Genomic DNA, 14,493 nt, shown 5'->3' with positions numbered 1-14,493 from the left:
CCAAAACCATGTTCTTACACAAAATGCAGGTTTGTTTTTTTAACCACTAGAGGGCCACAAGGTACATAGTGTACCTTTAAGTAGCACAACTGATTTCAACATTAAAGCACAAGTTCGGTACACTTAAAGCCCTGTTTTAAGATCCTTTCGGATGAAATAGAACGGTTAAGATTGAAATTTGGACGCATGCTGCTGGCCTGAGAATTTGGTTTGGGGTGTTCACTGATAAGCTCACACAAAAATCGTGGCAAAAGGTGCTTTCCAACAGGTTGTATCGCAGTTTTTGTCCAACTCCATTGACTTGTATTGGGACAAAAACTACCATAAAAACCTGTTGGAAAGCATCTTTTGCAGTGCTTTTTGTGTGAGCATATCAGTAAACACGCCAGACCACTCGGTGAGTTTCACGTCTTTGTAAACTAAAGTTTAATGCGTTTTAGGAATGATTGTTCCAGTGCACCTATGCAACCATTGTGGAGGTAGGGGGTTGCAACCACAGAAACCGGACATTCTTGGGCCAAATTTCAATCTTAACCATTCTATTTCATCAGAAACGATCTTAAAAAGGGTCTTTAAGTGTAAAATACCAAACTTGTCCATTAATTATATGAAGAGCACCAAATCAGCTTATTATAATGATTTGTAAAGGTTAATGTGACACTGAAGGCTGGAGTAATGGCTCCTGAAAATTCAGCTTTGTCATCCCATGAATTAGTTACATTCTAAAATATATTTAAATAGAAAACATAATATTAAATATTAATAATATTTAAAGTATTTTGATCAATTAAATGTAGCCTTGGTAAGCATAAAATACTTTTTTTCAAAAACATTTTAACATCTTCAAGACCCGCAATGTTTGTACTGAAATTGGGTATGACTCCTAATGGAGTTCTGCCAATAATTCAGTTTTGATACGTATTCTAGTGCACGATGTGGACATTTTTCCCTCTAATACATAATGTGTGCTTTTCCTACTGGAAAGAGTTATAAAGACAATGAAAAACCCACCACAAATCGGGGCCTGTTCATCAGGGAGTTGTTTTATTCCTACAAACTCCATCATCTCTATAATGCTTCACTAATTTGTTTTGACTTTCTTGAATAGCTCTGAGTGGGAGAGCGACTTTAACACGACCCCGCTCGAAAGTTCAGTTTCTCCTGTGTGATTTGCTCATACAAATGAAATGTGTGGTTTGGGTGACAACAGAACCCCTCACGTTTTGACAGAGCGTTGTGTAGAATTCCAAGGGGTTTGACGCTGCCCGGCCAACATTTGTGAGCCGATTCACTTCAGATGGAATTCATTTCAACAAACCAGCCCCTCATCGCATGTGCTAAGAGTGACAAAGAGCTTTTGAGCAACTGGGGAATTAATAGAAGGTGGTAAAAGGCAAAGGAAAAAAGGGAAAGGAAAATAGATTTTGATTGACAAACACAGGATGCAATTAGTAGAGTGTCTGAGTGAGCGAGTGAGAGGGAGAAAGTGAGAGCACTGATGTGTATCCGTGCTCCGGTGGTGGAGGGGAATGCTGACTGGAGACTCTTGTGTCTTCTGCCATATGGTCTCCTCATAGCTCTGCTCCGTACCCGAGCCCACAGCTACGCACAAGCCGCACCGTTTCAAGTGGAGGTTACACACAAAAAACACACACCATCTGACTGATGTTTTGCATCCTGATATATCAAAACTATTCATGCATCTGAGGTATCACCCATTCCCCCCTGAGGGAACTGTCGACGAGTCTACCGAGCAGTTGTTAAAGAAATTTAGGGGGGAAACTCAATTAAAAATTATGGTGATGAACAACACTAGTGGTTGCATTGAAAGCGAGCTCATTTATCTCAAGTGCGATGTGTTATTAATGAGTTTTTGGAGTTTTTGTTTACACTCCAGAGCTCAGTGTAAATAAATGAAGGGCTGTATCTGTGGTTGGTTTTGAGGTTGACGGGGTCAGGCGGTCAGGGTGAGGCCTGCAGCGGGGCTTTGTCCTCTCATACCTTTGGATCTGTGTAATTGCTGCGCTGAACTGCTGAAAGCAAGTCCGTCCGCCCTCCCTTTTTATAGAGCAGCACTGCAGGCTTGTGTGCCAGTGATGGATTGTTAGATAGTCTGGAGCCAGGGGCCGACACTAGGCAAGGTGGGATCTCGTCAAGGGCCTGCACCTCTATGCCAGCTCTCAAGCCCTTAGACCAGTGTCCTCATTAACACACAGTCAGGGTTTGGCCCACATCTTACTGTAGCTTTCCCTGGACATCAGAGGTGTTTAGCTATGAAATGAGTTCACTTCTAAAGAGACCTGTATGGTTTTAATCAATGATATTCTTGCAAGCAATGTCATTTGAAGACCCGTTTGATTCTGGTAGTTAGAAACGCTGTTATTAAATTAAATTGTCCTATTATTTCTAAACTTTGTTACATAAATGCATATGCTATCTGTAATACCCAATGGGGTCATGTGGCAGAGTGGGAAAGAAAAAAAAAATATAGTGGTAACTGAAAGGTTATTGGTTCAGACCCACTGCGGGATGTTTTTTTTTCTACATTGTGTCATTGAGAAAGACATGTTAACCTCTGGTTGGTTCGGAGGGAGTGTCCTTACAATAAGTGTACCCTTGTTCACTTTGTATAAAACTTTAGGGAAAAGGCTAGGGCCTGAAACTTCAACAAATAGTCAGTGAAAAGAGGTGTTTAACTAAATATTATGGCTACACTGCTGTAGGTTATATGGACGAGGCTGCAGGCAGTCACTGCCATGGTGATATAGAGCCATATCGCACCACTACAAGTTGGATATTGATTTTATACTACAGTTTGACTGCTCAAGTGTGTAAATAAATAAGAAACAACAACAGAGTGTCCTTAAAAACCCTCTTTCGTTCTGAACTGCTTCCTTCCGCCACGGATAAAAACACTTGACACGGTTCTGTCGTCAAGCCAGTGACACTGATGACGTAAGGCGCTGCTGACGTGTTATCTGTGCGCTTGAGCTTCGTTTATAGTCTGAAGGAGATGCACGCTGTAAACAAAACAATCTTTGCAAACATGTCTAAAGATTTCAACACGGACGAAGGCCATATTTATTTGAACACGAATACATGGATGCGCCAGAACACGTCAGCAGCGTCTTACGTCATCAGTGTCATTGAACGTGTATTGACAACAGAACCAGAAGACAAGACAATGCTGAATAAAGTCGTAGTTTTTGTTGTTTTTGGACCAAAATGCATTTTTCGATGCTTCGAAAACATTCTAACTAACCCACTGATGTCACATGGACTACTTTGATGATGTGTTTATTTCCTTTCTGGACAAGGACAGTATACCGTACATACATGTCAGGGACAGAAAAGCTCTCGGACTACGTCTAAAACGTCTTAAACTGTGTTCCGAAGATGAACGGAGGTCTTACAGGCTTGGGATGACATGAGAGTGAGCCATTAATGACATAATTGTCATTTTTGGGTGAACTAACCCTTTAAGTTTGCCATTAGCCAAATCGATTTGCTCTGGAACAAGGAATCGATTAATAAGGCCAAAGATTGCCCGTTTGATTTGACAACAAAACAAATTATATCTCATGCTTAACCACGTAAGCAGCACATTTCCAAAGGGCTGGCCGAGATATAGCTGTTTTCAGCGGGTATGTGAGAGCTGAATGGCCGCTGATGGCCTGGAGCTCACATCTCCAAAAACATATAAACCAATTTTCTTGCCAGTATGTTCAATGTATTCTCATCCTTTAGCGTCATACAGAACGCTACAGTATATGACAAAACGGCGCTGTACTACGCACATGGCACCCATTATCGTTTATATAACCAGTGCTGTGATGGTTAGTAGGGTAGGGTAGTCTCATATTACGCTAAATGTTTTGTGACGCCTTGGGTTCGCGTGTTATATTAACGATAAAGGGTGCCAGTGTGTAGTATAGCGCCGTTTTGTCATATAGCGTTCTATGTGACGCTAAAGGATGAGAACGGGCTGGTATGTTTATATATAAATTGCATATTTAAGGTCTAAACAACTACATTCTTACTTAAATAAAATGGTAAAAGTATTCTATTTATAATAGTAACAAAGTATAAATGCAACAGTAGTATTTGTAAACCTATAATGGGTTTGCTGCTCACTGTGAGAAATGCTGTCTATAGATCTGACTGAAAAAAAGCAGAGTGATACAAATTGTAAAACTGTTTCCATGTGATTTAAGTTGAAAAAAAATGAAAGTGTCTGCTTTTAATATTACTCAGTATTTACCCACATAGCCACATGACAGGCTAAATGTGGATGTCCATCTCTACAGGAATGCTCGTTGGGTTGTGCCCATGTTTCCATGCGATAACTCTCTACCTTTGATGTTTGTTTAGGTGTACATGAGTTATTAAAGGAATCGTTTGGCACACTCTTTCTCACTTCCTCTCTCCCTTCTCGCATTCACAGTTACATGCAGTGCAGCCGTTGAAGCAGAAAATATTGCTGTCTAGATATTTGTCCTGGGGCTGATGGAGAGGGCATTGTCTTGGGACTCTCTCAGGCCTCCGAGCTCATAGTTGTGCATGGCAGCTGCAAAGTGTGCTTTGTTATGTGTCTAAGGATTGGGGTTCAAGACCTTGCTTTTTCTTGAAATACTAGGCAGATCAGAGGCGCACATGTTCCTGGGGGACCAGGGGTCAACGCTTCTCTGTCCAATTTTTCTATATTATTTATTTATTTTGATTCCCATGCTTTGTATCTTGTCTTCCCAGAGCTTGATTTTCCAGGCCAGACCCTCAGACTGCCCTGCAGTGTACACGGCCCCAGGGGCTTTTCTCTCTCCTATTGTTCTCATTATCCAAAACACAGTATTTAACCTACAAACATGTAAAGTAAAACTGGGAACAGCTGTCACATTAGTGGGAGACGGTACTGGCAGTGATAACCGAAATACTGTAATTGAAGCCGTGATGTAATGCGAGCGCAGACAGAATAAACAATAGACTTACTTTTGTTTGTTGTCCTAGGCTGTTAAACAGTAGTGAGTTTTCCCTCAAGATAAGTGGTGCAGTTATTTCGTTCAACAGCGTGCTGAGGGATGTGCTACAGGAAGTGAGCCTCCGGTCTGTTTGTTAGCATCGATGTTGTCGTTGTGTGGGCACTGCCGGCATACAGTACATGAATCTTTTTTTTCTCTCACGCTGCCACTCTGTGCTTTCTGACTTTCTTTCTCTGCAGGCCTCTAAACTGTAGCAGAGGGTTTGTGTCATTTTGCAGCTGCAGTGTTTAGTGGAGGAGCATGTTAGCAAGCATGAGGGGTGGCATCTGGCAGCAGATGAGGATGCCACGATGCTGCATGCGAGCTGTGCTAAATATAAGTATCATGTCACAAAATTTGTATTTAAGAAAATGGACTGTTACTGGAAAAATTTATTGGGAAAAAAAAAAATATTCAAACATGGAATAATTAGGTCCCGATGTGGTGAACATCAAGCTTTTATATGTTGTATATGTCTATATGGTGTTTTTAATATGCTTTAATACAAACCATGTGCAAATTCATAAGTCATTCATTAGCTAATTTTAACCGTGTAGCTAAACGAGGCTAGGGTGTAGAGTTACAGTTAAGCTATTGTAAGGCATGGACTTTTACATTTACATTTTTTTATTTTTTTTTTACAGTTATTCATTTTTCTGACGCTTTTATCGAAAGCGACTTACAATTGCTATATGTCAGAGGTCGCACAACTCTGGAGCAACTAGGGGTTAAGTGTCTTGCTCAGGGACACATTGGTGTCTCACAGTGGATTCGAACCCGGGTCTCTCACACCAAAGGCATGTAATCCCGGGCCGTCATACAACTGACGCTTTACCTTTAACATCAGTTAGGTGACAGGGTAGGTTTAGGGGTAGGTTTAGGTCTGGGGTAGGGTTAGGATCCGATAACGTCATCTAACCGACGTTTAAGGGTACCTTAAAAAGGCGGATGTTGACATATGGTCAAAAGGCGTCCCAGTTATATGATGTCTTGGGATGAGATTGCACTGAATGTTTTTCTAATGAAGTACATATATTTCAAAATACATTTACAATATCAGCACACCCTCTGGTGTTAATTTGTTTTCGTGCCTTAATAGTAAAACGAAAGAGATGAACAGTTAACATGATCTGTACTGCAATTTTAACGATCACGCCATGTTAGACTCAAAACTGTTGGATTTTTGTTTTGAAAATGGCAGTTTAAAAGCTGGGAGTTAAAAAAAAAAAAAAACTTCAAGCTTGTAAGCTTGTATAATTGCATTTCTCCATGAACAACTCATTGTGTCTTGAGTATGTTATATAGCTACAGTATGTGTGCATATAATATATTTATAAATGTATGCTTAAATCTCACAGAATAGCTAGATGCTATACAGCAAATGAGAAACTGAGCTCAGCTTATAGCGTCTATTGACACCAATACGTGCTGTCCATTTGCACTGGCAGCCTGAAGAAATATGGCTTCCTAATTGGTGAATCATGACGCATTGTAGTTGCTGTGATTGCCACCAAAGTGAAACAGTGAGATTATTAGCCATCCCGCAATGAAATGTATTATGATCTACAGGACTCTGTCTGAAGAGACCATTCCACCTCAGCGGGGAAGCAACAACACCGCTCTTATTAGTCATACTTCACTAGCTGTCAACAGGCACAAAGGCGACTCGTGATTAAAAATGTACACGCCGCTTGTTCAGGACGGTCTCATGTTTGGTGTCATGAGCGAAATGTTGTGTTATTTGTGTATTTTATTTGATGGAGCAGTTTTGTGGAAAGACAACACTTTTGAAATGTCTGTTAATTTTCATATTGTGGAGAGAGAAAAGACGGGCAGAGATGATAACTGCAAATAAATCAGTGAGCGAACTAGATTCTCCGTTTCATAATTCTGGGGAAAATATGGCGAACGAAACACCCATTACAGAGGAAATGTAAGCCCTTTGTTCTTAAGCATTCACTTCTTTGGATATTTCCCTGGATGGAGTCGGAGATTTGCTGGGCCGGAGTTACCCAGATGAGACAAACAGGAATTAAAACGCCATATGCTCGGAAACGCTACTGCTCAGATGCCTCTGCAATTTCTATCAGTTTAAAGAGGGAAATCTTCAGAGCACCTCAACCATTTATTTATATATTTTCATCCTGCTCATTTGTTTATTTGTTCCATCTCTGATGCTGTTCGGTTATTCGATGAGCTGTAAATGTAAAAATGCACTTAAATGCCAATGTTTTGACCAAAATTCATCTCCATCAAAGGTCCTGAGAGAGTGAGCCCCTGACAATGAGTTCACACCGGCAGGTTTCAGCGGGGTTAGATGGCTTGGAGCCTGGGAGCCCCTTCTTTGATTTGTAAAGCCGACGAGATGTTTCTTATTTGGAAGCCTGCCTCAATCTCAATCTAGCGGTGCATTAGAGGTGCTGTTCCCCTACGCCCCACCTAGCTCAGTTAATTGTGTGTTTTCAACCCGCTGTCGGAGGCTAATTTAACTATAGATTGAAATGAAACAGCCCTGGCCTCACATTTTCTGGCAATCAAGACTCCAATTTGACTGTGTTTTCTCAGCAGACATTAATGATTCCAAAGCTAATACTCATTGTTTGAGGTGACATAGCAGCCCTGGCATTTACTTAACCTTTTGTCTTATGTACAAGTCTGAGTCAATGCAGAATCTACTCTTAATTAATATCTTTTCTTCTCTCTGCCAACATTCATTTCTTGAATATTCAGGGACAGTTAAAGTAGACAAAGGCGGATAATTCAAAGATGAAGAACGCCAAGAACATTTTATTTAATCTCCCCCTAAAAGAGAAACTTGTTTCTTTCTTTTATACATTTTTGTGATTTTCAGGCATAATTAACACTCAGAGGAGCTTCTTGGATATGTTAAAACTACACTAACAAAGAACAGCTCGGGTCACCTTGAACCTTCAACTGCTGTCACGAAAAAAAACAAAATGCTGTTTCTGTAGTTAAATCCAAGTCATTGATCTGTTAATAATTGAATCTGTGTTTTTATTATTAAAAAAAGTTTAATTAGAATGAAGTTCAAATAAAATAAAATTGAAATATTAATGTTATAAATATTAAAAAACGAGAAATGTTGCCTAGCCAACTAACTGAAATAAGTACTAAAACTAACTGAAAAAAAAGAAAAGAAAAGAAATCATTAAAAATGACAACAGCACATTACACTCTTAGAAAAAAACGGTTCTATGTAGCATAGGGTTCTTTACTCAACTCCAAAGGACATTAAATGCTAAAAAAGGTTCTATAATGAGAAGAAAGAACAGTTTTGGCACAAAGGTTCTTTAAAGGCTATTATTCATTCATATATTACATTATTCTGCAACATTTTGTAGTTGTTATTAAATTATTGTTTATTAAACTGTTTTAACTTAATATCACATTTTAATCATGCTGATTTTTGAGGATAAAAACTGAAATAGCACTCTTCGTCTGATATTGATTAATTGCATTTTTTAAACCACATTATCTTGAATTGTGTGATCATTCACATGCTTTCCTTCTAAGTCACTAAAATGTAAATGTACTTAAATAAAAAATAAAAGCAAAATAAAATTATTATTATTAATGTTTTTTAGTTGATACAGGGGCGGATTTAGAAAAAAAAATATTTATGGGGTGGTGAGAGGGGGCAGGAAATTTTGAAGTGTGGCAATATATGGCAGATGTGTGATCTGATTTTATTTTATTTTTTGGCCATACAATGTGATCTCACTTGATAAGAGATAGAAGTATGACAGAAGTAAGGGGGATTATCACAAGAAAGGCATTAAGGTAAGACACAGGTGAGAGACAATGTGTTTCACATTCGCCCAGTGCAGGGAGCCAGAGAAAGCAGAAAATGATCTCTTCTAGTTGTTCATAAAATCAATTATATTCCTTAAAATACTACTGAGATCCATATTACTATCACACGAGCCAATGCCATAAATGCACGGATGCATAGTTAGATTAATGAATGAAATACAACTGTTCACGAACAAAATAATTGGACTCATGCTGCATATGCACATGCAATTACAATTATGCCTACTGTAAATATAGAGTTACAACTACGATTAGAAATGTTAAATAAAATACCTCGTGAACATTCACACGTTTGCTTAATTTGTGATAGGCTATACAATTTATCTCCATAAATACCATTTTCTTAATTCTGCACATATATTTTCACTTACTTGCATCAGTAGCTCGATAAATATTACCATCACATATTTTACATTTATATTTTTAACTGAAGGTTGTACCACAAACAATTCAATATAGCTTAGTTTTTGTATATTTTACATGTAGGAAAATACTGGATGTGCTGCTTATAAACACCAGACTGATGTTTTATAAAACAGATGCTCTTTACTCATCCCACTTGCACAAAATAAATGCAATAATAGAAAGCATAGAAACTCACAGGTATAATAAACTTAAAATTATCTGAATTTAAAAATTTGGTCAGGGTGAAAACTTATCTCTCTGGTAATGGAACTCGGTCACTGTTGTCACCCGCTCTCGCTGTCAGATCACCGCAAGTTTTCACCGGAAGTACTGGCCCACACACACAAGTTCGAACGTCAACGGTTGTCATTTGTGCACGGAGCAAATTCATTGCAGTCAGGAGATTTGCGCTCGTAAATGGTCAAATTGGCCATAACTTTGAATTCGTTGCTGCCAACTGGGGTGGCAGCAGGGATGGCAAGGCTGGATCCATATAAAGTCACCGAAAATGTTTCTGAAGTCTTTAAATGATTGCTTTTTGAATCACATTCATAATGATTTTGCCTACATGCTACTGAAGATAAACCAATTGGAGCTCTGCATATGAGGTCTGCCAGTGATGTAATAATGTAGTATAAACAAAGAGCATAGCAGCAGTCTCTGAAGAAATGAAGTGCTTTCATTCTCATTCCCTTTTATAATTTGAACCTTTTTTTTTTATGACAATCAAATATATCCCATGTTCAGCCCCCCTCTCTCTCTCTCATTCTTTTCTGCTAAACTACTTCTCCTTCCAGATAGGCCCCTCTGTGTACATTATCCAACATACACACGGCGTGCAAGTTGCACGGGTGTTTGAAAAGTGTGACAGAAATCATTTATTATTCTGCGATATTCAGAACAAATAAGGTTATGAGGCAGCAAAGCAAGCACAGGGCCTTGAGCTCAGAGGCTATTTGATTTGTCACAGGCCTGTTTTATCTCTCTCTCTCTCTCTCTCTCTCTCTCTCTCTCTCTCTGTCTCTCGCTGTCTCTCTCTCTCTCTCTCTCTCTCTCTCTCTCGCTGTCTCTCTTCTTCGCTATTCCTCTCCATGAAGGTTCCCAGCTGAACTTGGCTGAGGTCAGTGTCCGGTCAAATGGAGTCAGGCCTGTGCGTCTGTGGGGGTGCAGATGAAGTGGTCAGCAGTGTGACAGTTAGCGGGGATTCTGACAGCCCCAGCTCCAGTGTGGATTAGAGGTGAGGAGAGCAGACAGAGTGTGTGTGTGTGTGTGTGTGTGCTCTGAAGCATTGGAGTAACAGAGGGCCGAGCCTAATAGTGAGGACAAGTCTGACTAATTTCTGTGAATTTGTGCTTCAAACTGAGTGTTTAATTTAACTGGCTGAAAAAGATTCATTGAATATTTTACATCTGTGCAACCACATGGTCCATAACATCCTGGCATGGCATTGTACTGTATATGCTCAAATACATCCAACTTATATACAGATATTTGTGATAATAACATTTAATTTAATTTGCCGTGCAATTTACAATACAATATTAATTTACATCAGCAGTTTTTGTTTGTTTTGGTACATAGCTATGTATTTAAACATGCAAAATCAGTCTTTTTTTTCTGTATGTTTAAATACATTGTTTTTATATGATTAAAAACAACTTTGTTGTCTTTGTGACGTTATAACTACTGTCTACACTATTGTTCAAAAGGCTGGGGTCGGAAAGATCCAGAGTTTTCGAAAACTTTTTTTTTGTGTGTTTTAGAAAACTCTGGATCTTTTTTTATGTGATGAAAATTTTCAGCAGTCATTATTGCAGTCTTCAGTCTCACATGATCCTTCGGAAATCATTCTGGGGTGCGTCTCCCGAAAGCATCGTTAGCCAACTATGGTCGCAATTTCCATTGAACTCTATTGGTAACGACAGAACTTGCGACCATAGTTGGCTAACGATGCTTTCGGGAAACGCACCCCTGATTTTCTGCTCAAGAAACATTTCTTATTATTATTATCAATGTTAAAAACACTTGTTTTTATTCATATTTTTCAGGATTATCTGATGCATAGAATGTGCATAATATTTGGAATAGAAATATTTTGTAATATTATAAACCTTTACTGTTGCTTTTGATCAATTTAACACATCCTTGCTGAAAAGTTACCTTTATTTTGATCGTCCACTTTAGATAAGTAACTTTGTTATCCTCATTAGAGTATACAATTGTTACAAAGTTAATTTTGTCCGCTTTTATTTCTGAAGAGAGTTTTTTTTTTTGTCTTATCAGTGAATTGCTAACCATTTGAACCTATTCCAATTTGAATGTTTTGTTTACATTATAAACCGGTTAAAATGATTAATTGAAAAGATCAGACTCAAAAGTACAGTTTGCCCACAAATCAGACATCGCTGTAGCCCGGCTTCATGAATATGCTCAGTTTCTCCCTGTGAGGTGTAGCGGAGCCCGAGTCAGAGCATTGATACATGCTCCAGCGTGTGTAATCTCACATAAGGCCATCAGAGATTAAAATGGTGGGATAATTACGGCAGCACAGGAGATTCCCGCTGTGTTTGCATACACGCATGGGATTTGTAAGCTGTGCATTAGCCGCACGGTGTGGGACACCACTGAGAAGGTAATTTAAGGAGAAAATTCCACCGTATTCTCTCTCCCGAAATCATTACCCACCGTATATGCTCTATCACGTCCGTGCGTCGCTAACCCCGCGCTGTAGATGAACACCATAGCAATTAATTGTTCTGGGCTTGGTTTTATAGCTTGTTCGTTGACCGAAGCTCAGGGAATGGTTTGTTCTAGCCATTGGTATCTAAATTAAATTGTCTTTATCTCCTGCTAGTGAAAAAGGGAAAAAGGGGGGGAGGAAATTAATTTGTTAGATCAAAAAAATATTTAATTTTACAACACATCAAACAAACTTTTATTCAGTCAGGGTGCACTGCAGCGGTCCTTTTTTCTTAATTAAGAAAGCATTCTATTATTAAACCACATGAAAAGAAACATCAATTCAAACAGTACAGTCGTGTTCGACTACTACTAATCTTTTGGTAATTATTTTTTAATTGAATCTTTTGAACACAAAAGCCCTAAGCAGATGCTTGTATTACTTGAATCCCTCATCATACCCAGAGCTATATATGTGCAAAGATGATGCTCTTCCGTGTGTGAGCAAAGGGAAAGGAGTTGAAGAAAAAGAAAAGGAGAATTAAAAACTAGAGGATGGAGAACGAGGGTGGGGGAGAGACGAGACCCGTGGCACCCTGAAGAGTTGGAAACTTCTGCATAAACGAAAAGCTCAGCAGCGAAACTTCTTTAGATGATCACAGACATGCACAATGGTGTGCGCACAGGGCCTTGTTGCTGTTTCGCTGATACGTATGGTATTTTTAAAAATGAAGAGGTCGAGGTGGTTCTATTTCAAGTGCAGATCTGTGATTTTTACCTCGTGTAAAAAAAAAAAAAAAACGTGTTTGCCTTCAAACTTTGAGTTTAACGGAGTGCTGATTCATCAAAGTTTGTGATAAATCTTGTGGAAACATGCTTTTAAAAAAAGTATTAGCCAATCCTGATGCGAAGTTGGAAAGGCTTTGGAGGAAGCGGGGAAAAAAAGATGTTAAAGAATGGGAAAGCTTGATTTTTTTTGACAGTTGATATGCTCCCGGTGTGGAAATTTGTGAAGTGCACTCTAAGACTCTTCAAAGTACTTAAGGCGGTTGGTGGAGATGCAAAGAAGGGCTTATGAAACGGGACTTTATGTGTCTGGACAGTTCTAAAGAGACATCCTTAAAAGTATGCAGGAACGCGAGTGGCAATCAGGCCCAGCCCAGTGCCAGATAAACCTGGGCAAATCACATTAAACGCGCGTTATGCATGTGGCTACAAGGATGGCAAGCAACAAAATGGCTTCTACTCCGGCACTGCATCAAAAGCTGTCAGCATAATTTCTGACAAACATGATTTACTGTACCACATGCGCACACACATACAAACAGATCGTAGAAATGTCTCGCATCCACGCTATATTCACCAGCTGGTAACAATGACCGTTACTCTCTTTTGAAGCTCGAATGGCATTTGTAGGCAGATTAGAGGTCAGTTTGAAACCTGAGAGAGATGTGTTCCTGTGTCCCTATAATCAGGCCTCTCAACAGCAAAAATGCACTGTTTTCTTCTTATTGGCTGCCTTAGGTGGGTTCTAGCAGGTTTCAAAGCAAAGGACTTCTTTAAAAGCCAATGTTACTTAAAGAGACCTTACTATATGTAAGCAGGAACATGAAAAAGGAAAAAGAGAGAAGAGAGAGAGCGAGGGATTTTTTTAGCAGAAAGACGATGATAAATAAACAATTACATGAATAACCTTCTGAAAAGTCACCTGTCCTCCATAAGGAGGCTGCCGACAGCTTGTCAAGGGAAATTAAAGGTTTGTCGCCATCATCCATGCACAGATCCAACAGAATGGAGCTCTTAGGAAATGGAAGTGCTTTTGAGAATATAAAAGGTTTTTTTTTTTTTTTTTTTTTTTTATTCAGGATGTGTATGGATGCAGGCGGTGATTTGCAGTCTCTCAAAGAAGTCCAGAAATACTTCAAGTGCAAACCCTCAAAACCATTATTCTATACCCTAATGTGACTTTAATCAGTGGTGTGAGGCGGACTTCTTAAGGAGGCACAATCCCCTTTCTGGTGTTTGTTTTGTTTGTTTGTTTGTTTTTTACTGTAAATTCTTGTTCCAGTTACATTTTGTGGAAAACATTTTTTTTCTTTAGATTATCCAAGAAATATATAATAGTATGTTAATATAACATAAAACAATACTTTCACATCAAGCATTTTTTTTAAATCTTTTTTTAAACAATGCTTCAAAAATAACTACAGTAACCAATATTTTATTAATGTAATTCATTTCAATTAATGAAAAAAATATTTAATTTCATCATTTAAGTTTTTATTTTTTATAGTAAATATATTTCTAATATATTAAATTAGTTTTAGTAGTCATAGTAGTTTTTGGTAATGGCTCACATAATGGTTTGTGCTTTTATACCAGGTTTTCATCTTTTTTTTTTCTTTTCGGTTGAGTGTACTTTGTGGTTCTTCCCTTTCCACCAGTTTGACCCATTAGTGCGGATTTACATTTGTTGTGAATATGATATCAGCCAAAACATTAGCCAATGATTGTGCTGAAAGGAAAGTACCACCTCCTCTGAAATGACTTTGACCCTGTA

At 38.7% G+C, this 14,493-nt stretch overlaps 1 protein-coding gene across 10 annotated transcripts in view; it reads left to right on the top strand.

Annotated features, from left to right (window-relative positions):
• Nucleotides 1-14,493, top strand: part of LOC120479474 (uncharacterized) — a 372,503-nt gene that overhangs the window by 227,980 nt on the left and 130,030 nt on the right. For 8 of the 10 annotated variants that reach the window (XR_016145525.1, XR_016145523.1, XR_016145526.1 and 5 more), the window contains exon 5: nucleotides 10,352-10,491. The exons of the other annotated variants lie outside the window; for them this stretch is intronic. The gene's annotated coding sequence lies outside the window, so the exon portion shown is untranslated. The remainder of the gene's footprint in view (nucleotides 1-10,351; nucleotides 10,492-14,493) is intronic. 10 annotated transcript variants of the gene reach the window in all.

Source organism: Pimephales promelas, chromosome 11 (genome assembly GCF_988280905.1).
Source record: "Pimephales promelas chromosome 11, fPimPro1.hap1.1, whole genome shotgun sequence".
NCBI classification, from domain to species: Eukaryota; Metazoa; Chordata; class Actinopteri; order Cypriniformes; family Leuciscidae; genus Pimephales; species Pimephales promelas.
This window is presented reverse-complemented; position numbering and strand designations above follow the sequence as displayed.